This window comes from Amblyomma americanum, chromosome 10, assembly GCF_052857255.1.
Source record: "Amblyomma americanum isolate KBUSLIRL-KWMA chromosome 10, ASM5285725v1, whole genome shotgun sequence".
NCBI classification, from domain to species: domain Eukaryota; kingdom Metazoa; phylum Arthropoda; class Arachnida; order Ixodida; family Ixodidae; genus Amblyomma; species Amblyomma americanum.
Window position 1 is genome coordinate 85,197,261 of NC_135506.1, and position 19,558 is coordinate 85,216,818.

General features: G+C 45.3%; 1 long non-coding RNA gene across 1 annotated transcript; it reads right to left on the reverse strand.

Moving 5' to 3' along the window:
• Nucleotides 1-17,533: 17,533 nt before the first annotated feature.
• Nucleotides 17,534-17,849, reverse strand: LOC144107775 (uncharacterized). The gene is made up of 3 exons (XR_013309377.1): nt 17,780-17,849; nt 17,665-17,709; nt 17,534-17,591 (listed from the first exon to the last, which is right to left on the reverse strand). It is a non-coding gene; the product is annotated as an uncharacterized LOC144107775 (long non-coding RNA).
• Nucleotides 17,850-19,558: the final 1,709 nt, after the last annotated feature.

Here is a 19,558-nt window from a genome sequence, read left to right on the forward strand (position 1 = left end):
TCTTCCTGTGTCCAGTCCCGCAGCGCAGTTTTATTCTTTAAATGCTTCACTAACAGGTCCCTAAATTCACTTTGTTGGAATTAAAGGACAAGAGACATAATTTTTGGGTGCGTGTTTTCTTGTTTCTAATGACGCCTAAGACATTCTTATACACGAATTACCACCAGATGTTCTCCTACGACCGCTAAATAATTTATAATTGCATTTATTTCTCGTGCTGTTTCGGTTTCAGTTTCAACAGCCGAATAAGGAGTGTGGCGTCACCGTGTGCTTAAAGGCCACGTGAGATATGAAAAAAACTGCAATATAATCGCTGCTTCCACATTCCTTGTCATTCCGGCTCTTAAAAAGGCTGGCTTCAGCACTGCAGTAAATTAAAACGATGAAGCAGCAATTACATGGACGTTTTTCCATTCCTCAGGTGACAGAGAAGAAACACTCTCTGACGTCACAGCCATCATTCAGCCGTTGAAACCGAAACAGCATGACAGAAAAAATTCGATAAAAATATTAAGCGGTCGTAGGTGAATACCACATGGTGATTCATGCGTAGTAGTGTCTTTCGCATCATTGTAGAGACGAAAACATGTCACCAAAACTAGGTGTCTACACTCCTTTAGGTAAGTTACAGTATTCGAGACTGCTTAGTTAAAAGTTTGGGTGCCAACTGATATGGGAAAAAAAATATGCTACGAGACTCCTGTCACTAAATCCGAAGACACGTACCACAATGTCTCCATAGTGTTCTCCTGTCATCTATAAAGCGTTCACTATAATCGATTTTTCTAGAGACGGCATACGAGTGTTGGCCGTTTTCAGTGTGGGCTGAAAAGCTTGTGGGCAAAATTTTGTGTGGGCTAAAAAGCAGGGTTACATTTTTTTTACAAGCTGCGCTTGTGTTGGTCTCAAAACTAATTTCTACCTCGACATTTTGCAGAAGGTAAGCATTACCTCTTTCTTCAGCTTAAGCTGAGTGTTGTTCAGATAGCCTTATGGCCTCTTGTAACGTGGCACTGCGGCCGTTTCACCTTATTTCCCTCACCCAGATGTCCAAAGAGGCGGCGAAACCGGTGAGAGACCTTCTTTGTATTTCCCGTCTCCTCTGCATAGCTGCTCGAGTTGAGAATAATTGCTCCGTCACTCTTGCTTGGCCACATCATTCCAACCTACGGAATGCGTTAAGACGGTGGGCAGACGAGAAATTCCTACACCTTCACTTGACCGTTCGGACAGTGTGCTATAGTAGTGTTGAGCGTGGAGGTTAAAATTGGTAGTCAGGCCGAACAGCATCTGTCAAGAGCGTCAACTCACAGGTCACCTTTGCATAGATGACGACATTGCAGAACGACCGAGCAGCTTCCTCGTTTTGAAGATGAAAAATTCCACAGCCCGGTGGGAGCCTTGGCCACACCATATGAAGCGGTTCTCTTCACACGGGAAAAACAATAAACTTGAAGGGAAGCGGAAATATTGTACAGCCGCTGCACGTAGGTGCCTAGTTGGGCCTCACAAAGGCGTGTCTTCCCAGTCCTCCGAATTATATTATGTTTAGGCGGTACCCACACGGGCTATGTATCTTTCTCATAACGAGAACAGCCGCGCATTTCGTGAAAGAAACGTCATGTCTTCCAATGACGGTGCGGTGACGTAAGTTCCGGCCTGGCACTAGCGATGGAGAGGAGATTGTTTACTAGGCTGGTACAAACTTTAGACCTTTCTGTCGTGCGAGGAGGATGCCGAAACGCACCCTCTCTGAGCTGTTGCAAACCGGTTCCGCTGCCGCTTCCACCGCGCTAGCTCGGGGTGCACACAACAGCCCAACGAGCAATATGGCGACGCCCACTGAGCCCTTATTGGAAAGGCCTACAATCTCTCCTCTCATCCAGCGACTCGAGGCTGGGCGCAGTTTTTTTTTGTGCCTCTCGTGGGTTCCCCGCTCAGGGTTGCTTAGTGACTTTTGGATGGAAAACACACTGAGCTCCATTTGACCGTGTCCTATTCCAAGCAATAGTATGCTGGGCGCCTTGAGTATACAAACAGGCACGTTTGACTGGGCACAAAGTGATTCTTCATGTGGACGTGGCGAATGCTGGAACGTCACAGTTATATTAATGCAGAGCCCACTGCAGCAACAAAGCTCCATTTGCGCTGGACCAAGTGAGCGAAAGAATATCCCTAATACTTACGCTAGCAGACGCCGTTAGGGGAGTCAGGGGGGACCAGTCTGGCACCCGGTCCCCATCTATATATATATATATATATATATCACATCAGCTGGCAGCGTTGTTCGCGTTTTTCTAGATAACATTCGGTGAAAACCACTGAATGCATGCTCACAGCATTCCTCTTGACAGTGCGTTACAGTTGACAGGACATCACGGTAAGATGTGCAATCCATTCGGAGCATTTTTTATTTACTTTTGTGCTCCTCAGGGCTCAAAATCCTCCAATTTCGTTCACTATACAGGGCGTCCCATGTAAAGTTAAATGAAAGGCTCGCAATTTAGAGCATTTCGCAAGAATAAAAAATTTTGCTCCTCATTATGAGTAGGAAGGACTTTTTCCTACAGGTGCACCTCTGTGCAGAACACGTGCAGGGCACAGCGCAGGATCACGTCACGCTCACCTCACAGCCTCACAAGACACTGGCGTTACGTGGTAATATGACGTGAGAGCGAATATGCAGGGGTAGATTGTTATATCTGGGTGTCTGCTCTTTCACTCGTCATCGCCTTGTTTATAACCACCCCAGCAGTCAATATACTGCTCGGAGTTCTACGCGACTCGTCGATCCATAGTATGGACAACTCATGAGCGTGGCATCTCACAGTCTGTCACTGCTGTGCCCGTGTAGAATGGTGGTCCGAAACGATACTAGTGCATCTTTCGTGGTCATCTGGTAATTGTTTTCCGGCCGTATATATGGTGTATTCTCTGGTGTAAATGACGTCACAATGGAGTGGTATGTCGTTAATGAAAGCTGCTGAGTTGCCCTTCTTGCGCTAATCTTCTTCGTGAGCCGTGAGTGCGAAAACAAACTTCAGACCACTGTCGGCAGCATTGACGACGCTTCTAAAGACACTCTAAACTACGTTGCTCGGAATGCCCTGAATTGGTTCCTCCACAGCTGCGCCCGCTAGCCATTTCCGGGGAAGCTGTTATGCATTTAACTCACATTTATGGCACTTTTGCATACGATTTCCACGTTATTTCTGCACTGTTTTCGTATAGTTCTCTCATGACTTCTGCATGCGACAGCGCTTTTATTAATTTTAGCTAACGAGAGAATCGTAATGTGGCAAAGACCTACTGAGCCAATTTTTGTTCTGCGGCTCAACCCACTCCGTTAGACAGTTTCAGCAATTAAACGGATGAGTTTCTGCTCCGTCAGACTAAACTGCCGAAGTCTGACTGATTTTCGAGTTTAGCAGTGCATAATTTGGCCTAGAATATGCACCGGAATGCAAGCTCAATTGTTGCTTGCCTAACGCACACATTAAGGATCAGGTAACTTTGGGTAAAGAGAAACAAATGCGAAATATCTAGTGGAAATCTGCTGCTAGACGAATGCTAAACCATATCAGTTGTAAGTTTTTGATGAGTTTCGGGTAGCATATTAACACAACAATAGAAACAAATCAGACACCAAAATCGATTTCCGTGGGGAGATGTGTATGACTTCTTGACGATTATGAACTTTTATGGCGAAGAGCGTCGATGGCCAAAGAGCGCCATGGCACAAAGTATTTTTCATGTGGTCAAGGTGGGGTCAAAGACCCATTTCCCAAGCATTTCACCCTGATTAACCCAAGCACCAGGCCAGGAGAACGCTTGTACCCATTGTATCACTGGTGGGTGCCCGGCGACACTGGGGATCAAACCCCGCACCTCCCGCATGCGAGACGGATGCTCAGTCACTTGGCCACCGCTGCGGTACGTGCATGACTTAAGACGGCACCCGCACGCATTACGGCCTTTTGTTATGGCTGCATATACGATTTGAGCAGGTTTCGTGTGTTCCGTATACGGAACACATTGCCATTTTGTATGGAATTCCGTATGCGCCATTCAGACACCTGATGGAATTAAAGTAATCGTCAAACACAACGTTTCATTAGGGCAGGCTCTACTCACTTTAGTGATTAGAGTTGCGAATAAGTCTTCATCATTCGCTGAAGCAACGATGTGCCTAGCGTTTTGTCTTGCCTGTTGGCTGCAGCCCGGTGATTGTGGGGATGTGAATTCTCCAAAATTGAAGGGCCGAGATTACAAGAATGGAACTGTATGGCATGCTGTCGTACAGGTTAGGGTTTAAAGTTCCGATCCTGCCATTGAGCTATAAAGGACGGCGTTGTGTAGGGAATCGGAATAATTTCGACAACCTGGGGTTCTCCATTACGTGCTCGCATCGCATAGTGCATGGGCATCTTTGGATTTTTGCCCGCATGGCAAAGCGGCTGCCGTTTCCGGCGCTCAATACCGCCGTGTTGTGCTAATCAGCCGATTTTTGCAGCCCCTAATATACTGTGGCGGACAAAATTAGAAGCAAATTACATTCAGCATCAGCGTACTATGCCGGTCATTAAAACGATACTGTGACAACGTTTGCTAGATATACAATGTTCCGCCGTTTACAGCATTCGGAGTCTCTTGTCCTGCTATTCAAATCATCATGGCGGACCTTTTGCGATACCTCGCATGTGTGTTGGAAATATGGCGTGGATGGGAAGGAGGGATGAAACAGTTGCGCAATTACCCCTTTTCCTTCTTCACTGCCGGGCAGAAGAAAATGTTCGAAAGCTACTGAAGTGTAATAAGGCTCCGTACCCAATTTTCAGTGCCTGGCCTCCCATGCTGCGTCGTTGATATGTCACCCAAGTAGCCCCCAAGAACATCTTCCACACCCTCCCGCCTGTACGGCGGGTAAGTAAACCAGCAGTGTTCGTTAGGGCGCTTAAACCACATTAAGAAAGGATAACTTCCTTGCTTGTTTACGGATTCTTTGTCACATGCACCTTCCTCCAAGAATAATTACACAATATTGTGTGTATGGAGACGCAGTAAAATTTAATGACAGGCAAGACTTGCAGGTCTGCTGGCGGCAACGTAACCCTGGCCTGCTACTTTAGTGGGAAAAATGGAAGGAAAGGAGAGATAGAGAGTGAATGGAAGGTGATGACGTCATAAGACACTCACATGACCTGACATGCACTAGCAGGAATTTTTTTCTCGCGTATATCGCAATACATAGAAACGCGGTCTGTGTGTTGATCACAACCCGCCGCGGTGGCTCAGTGGTTACCGCGCTCGGCTACTGATCCAGAGTTCCCGGGTTCAAACCTGACCGCGGCGGCTGCGTTTTTATGGAGGCAAAACGCTAAGGCACCCTCGTGCTGTGCGATGCCAGTGCACGTTAAAGATCCCCGGGTGGTCGAAGTTATTCCGGAGCCCTCCCCTACGGCACCTCTTTCTTCCTTTCTTCTTTCACTCCCTCCTTTATCACTTCCCTTACGGAGCGGTTCAGGTGTCCAACGATATATGAGACAGATACTGCGCCATTTCCTTTCCCCAAAAACCAATGGTGCACCACTGAGACGTACATTGTTTACTCAACAATGCCTCTAGCACAATCTTGTATAGGCGTGCAGCTTGTATGTAGTCCACGTATATACCGGTAGGTACAGTCTGGCGTGTGGTGTTTAACGCCTCGAAGGTACGTATAGACCAACATAGATCTGCGACGTAAGCAAGGTGCGGTGGCGCTGCTGTCGCTGGCTGGAACAACGGCGGTAAAACAGGGGGGGGGGGGGGGGGCGTGGAAAACTAGGCTCCGCGGTCTTAGGAATACATAGAAGCAAAAATGTAATAAAATAATTTTATGATTTCACTGTGCACCTATGCGGTCGTCCTTTCGTGAAGAACAAGCAAGACAACCAAGCTTGTCACAGTAGCAATTCTGAAAGTATTAAGCGGGATTTCGAACTCGTTGTATTTTTAAAGCACCGCGTTTTAGTGCGCGTTGGGGGAGGTTCCCAGCTGGCCGTACGGAACGGGAGCGCGGACCATAGAAATACATGTAAACAAAACTTACAGAAATATGTTTCTCGTTTCAAAGAGCACCCATGGAGGCGGCTGCTTGTTAACAGTTAGCGTGTGGTATCAAGAAGAGTGTGAGGGCGTTGGCTACATGGTTTCTAAGATATCTTTATCATGTCACGATAAATGTACGTCCTGAAGGCAGACTTACCCTCAAAACGCGCTCTATTTGCTGGGTGTTTCACCGAATGGCGCAAGCTTCTCGTGCAGACCGACATGCTCCGCGTGCGTTACATTTTGTCGCCAATGCATTCCTTCAACTACAGCCTACACAGCATTACCTGAAAAAGCTGTTCTGAACCGCTATGGCAAGGGCACGAAAAAGACCCATGCACTGTAGCAGACGGCGCCACAGACGATACCCGCGGCCACCTTCGGCTCCGGCGCGGAAGAAATGTCAGACTACACGAGAAGCTTGCACGATTTGGGGAACTCCCAGCGAATAGAGCGCTTTTTGGCAGTATACCCGGCTTCACAACGCACATTTATCTTGTCATTTTTATAAGAATACCTTAGAAATGACGAAGCGTTCTTTGTCACACTCATCTACACAGACTCGCCAAATATTAACGAATGGCCGCTTTCATGGGTGCTCTATCAAACGAGAAATATAATTTGGTGAGTTTTGCGCACATGTATTTCTATGGTTCGCGGTGCCGTCTAGTACCCCCAGCGGCGGGAAACACCCATGCGGATGATTCGACGTGTTTTAAACATAAACATCTCCGAAATTACTCCTCATACTTCCAGAATGTGCTTAGGATGAACTTGGTTTTTCTTCGCCAAGATACATCAGAGCTGCACTGTTAAATCAAAGAGTGCTTTGAAAACATTGGCTTCCTAATATTCTTTTGAGTGCTAAGCCTACTTTTCACCTCCAAGTGAGTCCGGCAACCACAGACTTGTCCTTTGTTTGTAAACATGGTGTTGGTCTATAGGGATGTGGGACACCTTAATGTAGTGCATTGACATAGCATAGTCCGCAGGGGTTTTTGCATAATGTGGCCGCTGTGGCTTGAATTCGAAGCGTGACTATGCGACAAATAAACAAACATCGTAACGACTGAGCACTGTCCCGGGTAATGACTGCTCACAACAGCCTGTGTAGAAGGAGATATTTGCCGATGTATTTCGCTAACGCACACACTGACGTTGGTTCTTTGCTTATTCACAGGTCTAGGAGGTGAAAATACTACTAAATGTAGGTAATGCATGCATTTTTCTTAGACGAAAAGGCGATTATGTCAGGAACGTTGATGTAAGCATCTTGCGCAAATCGGCAGAAAGGCGAGGCTTCAGAAGTGAAGCGTCTATGCTACTGGCTTTAATGCGTAGTTTCCAAATTATTCTATGGTTACCGGCACGGTGGCTTTAATAAGAGAAGAAAAATACCGTCGCCAGAAAAGGCTGAAAAACATTTCACTGTAGGTTTTCTGCCACCGCCTCATTTTATCTTTGTATGTCATCGCTAGTTTCTGATTTCGCCAGGTCAATAACGAACAGCAATTGTTTTTACGATTTGTGATGCTGTACCCATGCCAATGAACAGAAGTTATAATAGTTACGCAGAGCATTTCTGTAAGGGCTAAGGGCTCAGTTCTGGAGTTCGCTTCTACTCATGAAGGTTTCTCGAAACATCGATAAAAACTCTTTCTTCTCTTCCCACTTACTAAATTTACTCGTCAATGACCTTTAAATCTACACATTGGCTTTTGAAACAAGAGACTGTTGATTAAACGTCCTTCAATGTTCCGAGCACAAATATACATTTCTAGGGGTTTCATGTCTACAGCTTCTTTGTGATACCAGCCAACAACTTCGCATTAACAACACAACAAAAGAGACATGCTATGTATAAGACAGTAACAGCCTGAATGGGATGCACTTACTGAAAGCATTAATGGCAGCTTTAGTGTTGCATTAATCTTGACGGGTAAGGCGGTTTCGACGGACGAGGTTGACATGTGCACAAAATTCGGCTTTCACGCCATATACTACATGGATATACTTGTATGCTACATATAAGTACATGTTAGTATGAATGCCTTTCGTGCAATAAACCACGCTGAGAAAAAACCTAATGCACCCTGTACCACTGTATTCTGACTGGGGTAACTCAGAACCAAAACCACAAGGCCACGGCGTCAACTGCTGCAATTTGTGATGCATGCTTTTAAATTTAAACGAACCTCGGACTCCAAGCACGCTTATTCATCCCAGAGCTGGAGCTACCAAAGATTCGAGTATCTACTTGAGTAATGTATTTGATTCGATGTCAAACCTAGTGGCAGTATCCCGACACTGTGAAAATTGCCTAAGAATTCCTGAGCTTAGTTACGCAGGTGAAAAAAAAAACTGTCGAAGACATGGTATCGTTTACGAAAAAGCAGCGCCACATTTACCAAACGAGGGATACTCATCGCCGACATTTGTTTTTCTGCTGATTCTACCGTTATTCTGTTCCGCGCACTCGCTGCTATTGTCATCCCATGCAAATAGCGGTGCCGCGACGGAAAAAACGACCACAAAACTTCAAAAGATGCAGGTATCAGATGCAGTAGATGAAACCCTTAGAGTTTCGACACTATCATATATATCTTTGACTGTACGAATAAAGTAAGGCCACCTGTTTACTTTGCAAGCACGTCCAGCCACCAGTGGTACTGGATAAATACCCTGGCTCGGACCAGGCTGGAAGATGTTTAATTTTGGCACTCACAGGGCTATGTCTAATCATCCTCGTACACGCACGCATTTCCATGTTTAGCGACACGAGAGGAGTTAAAATAAAAAGCACAATATCCAAATACAACGGCGGAGTTGTAATTGCTGACACGGCTTATTTGCACGAGCAGGTTCACCTACTGAAATGCATAGCACCGGTGGCTTGGGCTGTTTGAGCTATCAGAGAGCACACGCCGTCGGATCTGCAGGAAAGCGCTCCGAATTTGCTTGGTTTTCTGTTTCAGCTCAAAAGTATATATTGAAGCCCATAAGAGCCCCTGGAGAAGGACCCTCATTGGAATTCAGGCGAGGTAGCTGTTTGTTCCAAAATACAAACACGAAAAACACATCTCTACTTTACAAGAAACTCCACGGGAGAAAAGCATTTAAGACACTTCAGGTCTTCCACCACGTAATACTCAATAAGGGGCCCATTTTTCATTTTCGTGTTGAGAGCAACGCGTCCACTGTGGCCATGAACTTAACCTGCGAAATCGTGTATAATAAAACAAAAAAAAATAATCCGCCTTTTTCATTTTCCTGTGCTGCCACCTCGCGTAGAAAGCTGAAAGCTCATTGGTAGGGTACTGCGCGCCCATCCCTGCCGGACTGAGTGCCGCTCTGGAGCACGTTTTGTTTGAATCAGTCGATGATGGCGTGTCCTGGGCAGCACCTGGTACCTGGAGGATTTCTAGGGTTGACTGATGGCTGGGTGCGAAGTCCGAGGCAGGCTGCTGTGCCCACTGAAGAGCAAATTCTTCAGTATCTCCAATCATCCGGCATGCGATGCGATCGCCAGCTGAGCAAGGGCCGCCGCTTCAGAGATGAAGGCTACATTCGGAACATAATGTTCAATGAAATATCCCCGGTCAGTGAGGTTGGCGTTTTTCGCTGTATATGCCTGCCATCCATGAAAGGTGGATACTACATCGTGCACGCCGTAGCAGAGAAAACGACTGGGGACATCACCGAGGCTCACTGCCATTGTCCGGCCGGGTAAGTGAATTTTCCTGGTATCGTATGGTCATTGCCGACTAGGAATTTGCTTCTGCTTAATTTGCAATCTACATTATTTGCATCATTTCGCATTTGTTGGCGGTAGTGCTGTTTAGCTTTATCAAATCGTGCCGAGCCTAGTTGCATGGAGGCCGATCTGCATACAGTCGTCGCGATACTGAATGTGCAGCCCCATGCTTGCTGCTGTGCGATTCCAGTTTGCAGTGTTTTAATATAGGAACTGATGAAATGGCCACATTTTTCCCTCGAGTGTCCGCTATTTTTCTTCCTTTCAACAGTCCGCCCGTCCGTACGGATGTGCGCGCTGCAAAACTTTTGGAGATAACTTAAATATGCCCGATTCATGCAGTTTTTGCCCTACTGGGATACAGACCTAAACCCATTTTTGGTAACGAAATGGAAGCGTGAGGCGCAGTATACAGCTCGGCTACCGCCGCAGTGCACCTTTGCTTATTTCTGCAAAAACAGTTGCCTGCGATGAGCGCACGCCACGATATTGATACGTGGACTTAAACGTCTGACACAAGGGCTGTGCGGGACGCTGCAGTGGAGGGCTCCGTATTAATATATGCGAGCTGGAATTACTTCACGTGCACTGACATACACAGCACACGAGTGCTTTTGTATTTCGCCTCCACTGAAATGCGGCTGTCGTGGTCTGCATCGAAACCGCGATCTTGAGATCAGCGACCGGACGCCAAAGCCACCACGGCGAGTGAGCGTAGGTAAGCGATGTCTTCACAGCAGGAAAGCATTGCGCACAAACAAAGAACAGAATGACACACCGATAGGCACGATGGATGATGCATGAACCACGAAAAAACTTTTTTTTTTTTGCCACATCGCTGAAAGAGGAACCAGAAGGGGCGAGAGTAAACTATAAAAAAAAGTCTTCTTCATTGATGACAGAGGGAGAACTAAAACGAAAGGAAAGAGGGTGATAGCAGTTAATGCGGAAAATTGGGTCATCAGCTCAAATATCAAAGGTTTCAAGTTCATGCCAGTGTTCAGTACACCCGAGCTGTACTGTTCACCACGTGTTCATCATTTTCAAGAGCTTTGACCTCGATGCCAACCAAACGCTGTGGTTACTACAAGGGTTCATAAGTGAACTTCCCGACATTACAGTAGCTGACAGGCCACTCCCGCTGACCGCCACAAGTGGCAGCTGCATCTACTGCATTTTCGCTTGATTCATAGTTGTGGCTAAATAAGTTATGTGGCTAGTTATGTTTACTGAGTGCGTGGTTTGTATGCATGCAACAAAAGACGGTTTCTGGTAGAGATCTGAGCATGTCCCGAGGCATTTGGAGTTCACTACAGAGCAAAAATGCTCGAAGGCCAAACGTTTGCAGAATCTTGTTACATTCATCGACTATAGTGTTCAACCTTAAAAGGAAATTTCTGTCACTCATGCTAGTGTCTGCGGTTTCGTGGATACCTCAAACAGCATATTAACGCCCTCACAGTTACACTTGCACCTTATAAACCAAACGTATAAGTTGTTGCATTAGTATACTTGTGCGGTCAGGAATGGTATCCATAAACAGTGCTTGATGTAGGCTATAAATTATATTTGTGCTGAAGCAGTATTTTCAAGACTAATGTGCTGCCTTAATGTATTTGCAGCTTAAGCGGAACTTGCCAGCACGTAGTAGGTTTGCTGCTGGCTGTAGTTGGTGCTGCTGCTGAACCAGAGCCGACATGTACAGATTTGCCCTGTGCTTGGATTGTGCCGTCTTCAGGTAATCAGTCATAGAAGTCACCAGAGTGCAACAAAAACGTGCTGATCACGCCATTTTCTTGTAGCCAAAAAGGTGGAAGTGGCCAAGCCCCTCAGTGACATCACTTTCAAGACAACCGATCCTAATGGAAGGCAAGGCTTCAAGCGCAAGAGGTCATACGACCCTTGCCCCAATGGAATGCCATCTGATGCTAGCTGCTTCAGACGGAAGCTGCAAAATGCTTTTCCTCGTGCACTGTGGCTCCGATACAACAAAGAAGCAACCGAACAGGTTTTCTTTCCTATGGTTTTGCAAATATTCGTGCAGATCATCACTTAAAGCTGCTACGTGTCATGTGGTGAATTATTTCATGACCAGCTTTTAACAGTCTGATGTAGTTGATGATTGAATCTGCAGTGAAAATCATTTTCATGGTTGGCAGAGTGGAACATCCATTATTTACATGACTTATTAGCTTTTTTTCTTTTAAGACAGCAGGGTTCCTTATTTATGGTGATATTTGTTTTCAGCCTTCAGTTTCCCTCGAAGCAAATGAAAACGAGCAGCCCACAGCAGAGGTCACGTCAGGTACGTTTATATTCATATGTGGTGACTGGTAGCCCAGCATTCAGGCACGCGTGGTTACACGCCATGGAAGCAAAAATGTGACAACCAGACAAGTTGAGACTTTTATTCTATGCACAGTTATAAACAAATATGCCACTTCATTATAACTTCTAATGACAACAGAAATTAAAATATACATAGAAAAATTTTGGTACGCACTCCTTTGCTTCAGTGACTGATGGCTTCTTTCATATAGCTACCATGAAGAGCCCCTTGTTTCCCTTCCTTTGTCTGCTCATTAAACTTCTTGCAATATATTACCTATGTGAGAGAGAAGTTTTCCGTACATTTTTTTTGTATGCAGCACTACCTCGATCTCCACCTCCCAAAAGTAAGGTGAACATGGTAAATGCAGCTGTATAGATTCCAGGAATCGATAGCATGGCAGACATGCACTTTTCTGCCTTTTGCTTTTCAGTGAGAGCAAGGTCTGGTTGCAGTATCACATATAGCATTGAGTAAGCAACTGAAGTGTATAGCCTGCTGCAGATGTTAGTCTCATTACTTGTTCATGCAAAATTTTAAAACCACTGGGGCAGCAAGTAGCAGATAACGTTATCTGTAGTAACGCATCATTTTGCTAGCAATGCCTATATGGGAAGCCTTTGTCAGAAGAAAGCGGCCCTAGGGAATTGCTTGTGAGCCACTCTGTATGGCTCGTCGTGTATTGCCAAGGGTCCAAATCTCTTGAAGCCGAGAAGACTTGTGTCCTTGCACCTCCAATACTTTGGAGTTCTTGCGAAGCTTTAACCATCCGATTACATGACTTAAAAGAAAACTCCTGAGGGTCTTTACATTTCAGAATGGCTGCACATGAGCTCTGCTTAAAACAGCAGTGTGTACGCATAAAATATCCATATTTTTGTGTTGCGGTACAGTGCACATTTTGCATCACCTCTTGTTTGTTTCTCTTTGCTGCAGCACACCAGGGTGTCCCAGCCCTCATGGACCTAATTAAAGAGCACTGCCAACTTACAGGGCCCGAATTTCTGGCTTACATTAAGCAAGCCTACACAGGAGAGGACATTTCTCAAATCGAGGAGAAAACAAAACTGCAGTCCCTCTCATCACAGTGGATGGTCTACAGGCGAGGCATGGTCACTGCGAGTAGAGCCCGTGCATGCCTAACGCGTACACGAAGCTTGGACAAGGAACCACGGCCTCACAACCTACGTGGGATTGTCAACCTAGTCCTACAGTCAGCAACATTCAAGAGCTCTGCTATGAACGAGGGACTTCGCAAAGAAGCGGAGGCCAAGGCTTTTTATATATCTAACCTTGAGAAAAGTGGCCATACTGCATCTATTGCAGATGTGGGACTCACCATATTCAGGGAAGTGCCTATAGTTGGGGCATCACCTGATGGTATAGTCACATTTAACTGTGAATGTTGTATGGGTACTGTTCGAGTACTTGAAGTGAAGTGCCCATTGCAATTGAAAAATTCATTTAAAGACTTGAATGAAAAGAAGCCAAAGCTGATATACCAAACTCAGATGAACGTCACAATGGGTATTCTGAATATTCCCGAGTGCGACTTCATTGTCTACTGCAACAAAGACGAAGTAGCAACAGTAACCATAAAATATGATGCCGCAGGATTTAATGAGTTCCTTCAGGCAGCACACAAATTGTTTATCGAGTATCTGTACCCTGCACTGCAAAGTGAATGCACTTAATTGAATATGGATTAACTGCTTGCTTTATTGGAGTATAACCCTTTCACACGCCATTCTGTTTCCCTCAAAAACATATTTTTCCACGTAAATAGCATTTACAGGTGAGAAGAAAGACAGCTGGTTGGTTTTGCGGTGCCAAATCTCAGCAGTTAATTTTTTTATAGGGACGTGCAATATTTTGTGTGAAGTGTCATAATTCCGAAATCGTGACATCCAAACTTCGTGGCCTATCTGGAAAACACCTGAAGCAGCGTGAAATCAAATTCTACTTCAAAAATGTACATTACATTTGAAAATGTGCCAAAAAAACTGATTCTTCTACTCGGGGCATAATGAGTGTGCATAAAAATGGCGAGCGACATGTTACCCCCTAACTGTTGCACGAAATGTTATTAACTCCATTCTCTTTTTCGCACAATAACCCACCTTATTTTAGTCATGAAAGAAGCGCAATTCACCCGAAACGAGGACATCAATGCTAGGTGCAGCACACTGCCAGAAAAACTTGCTAATTGTGTTTGTACACAATTGTGTACATAGCGTGTGAAAGGGTTAAAGCGACTAAACCATTCCGCACTTTTGTTGTATTAAACAAGCACTTGACATCTCTCAGAGGCACTGTTGTGACTACTGCTTGACGCAGGTGTGAATGTGCACAATAGCAACATACAGGCACAGATGAGGAAACATCTGACAGTAATCTCTTAATGCCCTTTGTTGCGGTCATCTCTCTAGCAAAGCATGGTTTCAGTATCAAGCCTTCTGGATCCTCTCTTAGTCTGCATCAGTTAGTTAAACATGGCGCCCTCTCACAATTCTGAACTTGAATAGTGGAATGTGATAAAGCTTTTCTGCAAAACAAATTAACAGTATAACAATGAGTATATGACAGTGAATGTCCTTTATATAATGCAACAACACCCATCACCTGGGCAGCTTCAATGCCCTTGGAGCCAATGGTAGATCGTCCAGTGTCCCTCGGCACTTTTAAATGAATGCTCAACTTGATGGGGATCAACTCAGTGGTGGCAGCGAATCGCCATTAGAATTTCAAGGGCCCTCCTGTGAAAGTGTGCTTTCCAAGAGCCCGGCCACCCACCTTACAGCCCCGATCTGGCCACCAGTCATTTTTTTTATTTTCGAACCTGAATAATTGCTTCCAGAAGACAAGGTTCGATGACTTGAACACATTTCAAACCTTGGTGGGTTGATGAGCAGCAACACGTTTTTTTTTGCAAGCTTTCTTTAGGCAAATGGGTACAGTGAATTAGTGTATGGGCACATTCTGTTGGGAAATAAATGTCTTTTCAAAATCCTGTTGTTTTCTTTATATGCGAGTAGCATAACTTTTCGATTCCACCCCGTAATATACAACACAATGCACATACTGCAATGCGCACACAATATGCAATATTAACAGAGAATGTTCATTACGTGCAAAATTATCACAGATACTCTTACGTTGTAGGTTAGAATGAAAATGCGCAAGGAACGACAGCATAATACGCAACATCTATAGGTGTAGCACATAATACAGTTCGCACAACATATGACAGCAATATTAACAGGGAACATTTGTCAGGTGCACTGTTCTGTATATTCCTATTGCAGGGACGAGCGAAAGCACTTGACAAGGAAAAAAATAATACACAGTGCAATTCATAGTCTACTATTATTAACAGAAGGCTTGATGAACTCTTGAGAGTGGCTACTACCATGCAAAAGGAGAAAATAAAAAGCCTGTTCAAAACAACTAGGTACAACAATTGTAGTAGAGCATTATACAGCAAAAATGGTATAATACAATGGTAGAAATGGCTGTGGAACATAGAGTAACAGGGCAGTTCTGTAGAGAAAGCAAGCAGTGTCATGGTTGAGACATTGCTGAATAGCTCACATTGTTTCAAATCCGGCCTCTTAGAATCAGATTCCCAACACATTACATGGATTTCACAGATTACAAAAGTGAAAAAACACTCAGTTATGCAGCCACTGCACAAGGAAAGATGTCACAAAGTGTTTACCACAAAAGACCTGCAAAGGATGAATAGCAAGCAGAGCACTTTTCGGGCTAATTTGTAAAAAATGGCGGGTCTATATCGATGGACACTAGGTATTAAAACACTCATGCTGTGCGTGCAATGCCAGCCCTCCTTAAAGGACCCCCACCAGTGTCACTCATCATCGATGTGTTGCTTTGGAACATTAAACCTTGGCTTAGTTTATCCTCAAATTAATCTGTCAAAAACAATAAGTGCTCAAGAGATTTTTTAACTACCAAACTAACACTTTCCTTTACAATAAGCATATTAACGTATCAAATATTTTCTGCTGTCTTCAGCTTTGCGCACTGGGAAACTAGCATTCCCTAAAAGGCATTTTCAGATGCAAAGTAGGTTTTACCATAGATTTAAGGGCCCTATGTATATAGTGGAGGTGCCCACGAGCCAAATGTGACTTGAAAGAAGTAGTTATTGGCGCACTTCCATAATAGGCGGCTGGAAGTTACACAGCAATGCACAAACCCTAAACAGACTACTTGCTATGTCCAGCATGTTTATCGGGATGGGCTTATCAAAGAAATGAAACTCCTTGATTCGCCTTATAACTCTTTCTACATGAATGCGGGCACTCGCAACCTTTCTTGTTGTTCTCACCTCTTCAACAGAAAACTGAGGTGCTCTTTTGAAGGGAGGCATGTAAAGTGTTACACCTGCAGGAAGGCTGCTTTCTAAGCGAAAGCCCTTGTCAGCCATCACTCCATCTCCTGGCTGCAAGAGTTCAAGCAAACCGCTTGTAACAACAATTTCTGTGTCGCTTACGTGACCTCCCCAGAGGTCAGGGATGAAGGATACATAGCCGTCTGGCGTAACTCCTATTAGTGCCTTAAATGTGTTGTAGTGCTTGTAAGAAGAAAACGTCTGCTTTTGGGCACCGAGGCGAGACGGCTTCTGAATTCTGACTTCAGTGCAATCCAGCACAATCCTGGTCTCGGGAAACGGCCTGAATGCCTCTGGCATATTTTGTTTTATCTGCTCCAGTGTGGGAAAGCTGTTCAGTGAGGTCAGTTCCTTGTCTAGAAAGTTCACCCATGTGCAAAATGTCCTACTCACTGTGGACTCGGAAACTCCAAAGTTTCTGGCTATTTCTTTTGTACATGTTCCCGTGCGCAGTCGGTATAGCACCATAAAAAGCTCCTCTTTTTTTGTCAGCTGTTTGTCTCCATGTTCACTTCTATTTCCTTCCCTTTTTTTTCTGCACAGTCCCAGTACTGCATTATGTTTGCATTATTCAGAACATGATTGTACAAGGCATCAAACAGTCCTCTATTTGCAAGACCAGTATAGAACTTGAATGAAGTTGGGTCAATGTTGTCAATAGAGAGTGTCCGCCTTTCCAGTTTTTTATATTTAACTTTCCATTTTTGTACTTCCTTATTAAGAGCTAGGTTTTCTTGAAGTAGTGTTGCGCTACTTTGAGGGCACCTTTCTTCTGACGCCTGTATGTCATTGATGTCGCTTGTCTCTGTTGCTGCCGTCTGCAGAAGCAGCAGGCAATGCACAGCATCACACTAATTTTGGCCTGCAAGCAATAGTTTACCAAATGCAGCTTATATGAACTACACAAAGCACACCACTGCACCCTTTACAAATTAGAAACCACTAACTTCTGTTTGAAGAAGCGCCAGCTGCCGCATAATCAGAAGACTGTTGGCTCTGAGTACCTAAAAAAGAAAAGCCCAACGTGTTAATAAAGCTGCCAACCAGGCAATGTCACTTTGGTAACAGAGCACAAACCATGCAAGTCTCCTTCACTGTCACCATCGATGTCCATGTCGTCATCTGGAGAAATAACAAGTCATGAACAATACTGAGCTTAACACAGCTGCAAAGCTAATACAACTAAACCTACCTCCACCGCCCTGTACTGCAGAAACAAGAGTGCCAGATGGTATGCTACCTAAAAAAAATGAAGGCCTGGATTGATAATAATGAAGGTGCTATGAGGGGACACAACAGCGAAAGAATAAAGATGTCACGGAAGAAGCGTGTACCAAGAAACCCATGCAGCAGATGCATCCTACCGCGGCACTAGTGCTGTGATACCAAGTAGTGAATGCGACAGCACAAAACCCATGCACAAGTCTAATCAACTGAGCGTGGAAGACAGTCGGCACACAACGCGTCATGCAATATTTGGGACATGTTTACGCAGTAGTAAACTGCTCACGGCAGCTTTAATGTGACAATCTTAGTACTTAACTGAAGAAATAAGCTTTGAGTGAGACCACGGTAACAGCACTATCCTAACAGTTTTTTTATTACTATCTCGACTGCATTACGCGGATATGCGTGTCATATCTGGACAGGTTTATAACATAACGATTCTGCTCAACGCTTAATCGATGGCACGGCTCAATGCGTGGCCGCCGCGCCTGCTGAGGCACGGGTGCGCATGCCATGAAAACAAAAGGACAGGCAAGCACAACGGGCTGCACGAATAGGTGCATTGGCTGTCATGCTTGCGATATGTGCAGGCGTGCCCGAGCTGTGGCCGGCTCAGCTAGCGATGCGAAGTTTTCATGCAAGCGGCAACAGTTTTCGCAAGCAATCGTTGTGCTCAAGCGCTGCCGAATAGCTACACGAGCTATAAAAGCACAAGCGTACTCGCAACAAAGAAGCTCTGCTATCATTTCACTGTATTTTCTCACAGCACACCGCTACATAGGTTAAACAAGCATGCGCGTCCATAAAGATGAGGGCGAGAGGCGCACATAAAGCCATCCTGGTGATACCACGCACAGCTCTTCATGGATGCGAACACACGAAACGCACCTTGCTCTCGTAGCTTCTTTTTCTTTGTCCGCTCCATCGCGCGTTGAAAGCGGATCACAGCACTTGCCCGTTTTGCCTTCTTGCATGAGAAAGAAAAAAGCGATGGAACGAAGTCTGGGTGCCGTGGTGACATCCGAGGCCTCCCTGTCCATGAACAAAACAATTCGTGATAGACTGCACACGCATTTAAACACAGTACCTCGTCCGTACCTGTCTCAAAGTGATTCCCACACAGTCTTGAACCGCTTGACGGTGCCCAAGGGCGGCCATGATCGTCGAGCCGGCGAACTGCTTTTGTCCACGCTTCGCGTCGTCTGTGGTCCCGGGAAGCGTTCGGAAAGCGAAAAAATCCAAGTTTGCTTCCCTTTTCATATTGGGCATTGCAGCCGTATGCAACACATGTCGTAGGCATCGCCAAATGCGTCGCGCTGAACGCCCGACAGCTGCAGCAACGCACCCCGCCAACGCTGACTCGGCGCAGGAAGCGGTTTGTTTCACTACCAATATGTTTCGCGACACCGCCGCCAGGGGATACGCGCATGCGCAGTCGCGTCGTGAAAAAGGCGGATTGCTACGGCTAGAAAGGCGTTGTGATATTTAGACATCGCGGGCTTAAGCAACGAGTGATTAAGAATCTACTGTTAATTAAATGTTATTTGCAAGTGTGATATCAAACCTTGCCATTTGGCTTTCGGAACTTTGGGACCACTCACACACACAAGATAACTGTTGAAAAAGTGGAGCGGGTGAGCCCGCCTTACCTGCTCTTCCTTTTGTGCTTTCCTAACCAGCTTTTTTTTTTCAGGTGTTTTTAGAGATTTGAGAGCCTTTCCCGGCCACTTTGTGTAATCGGGAA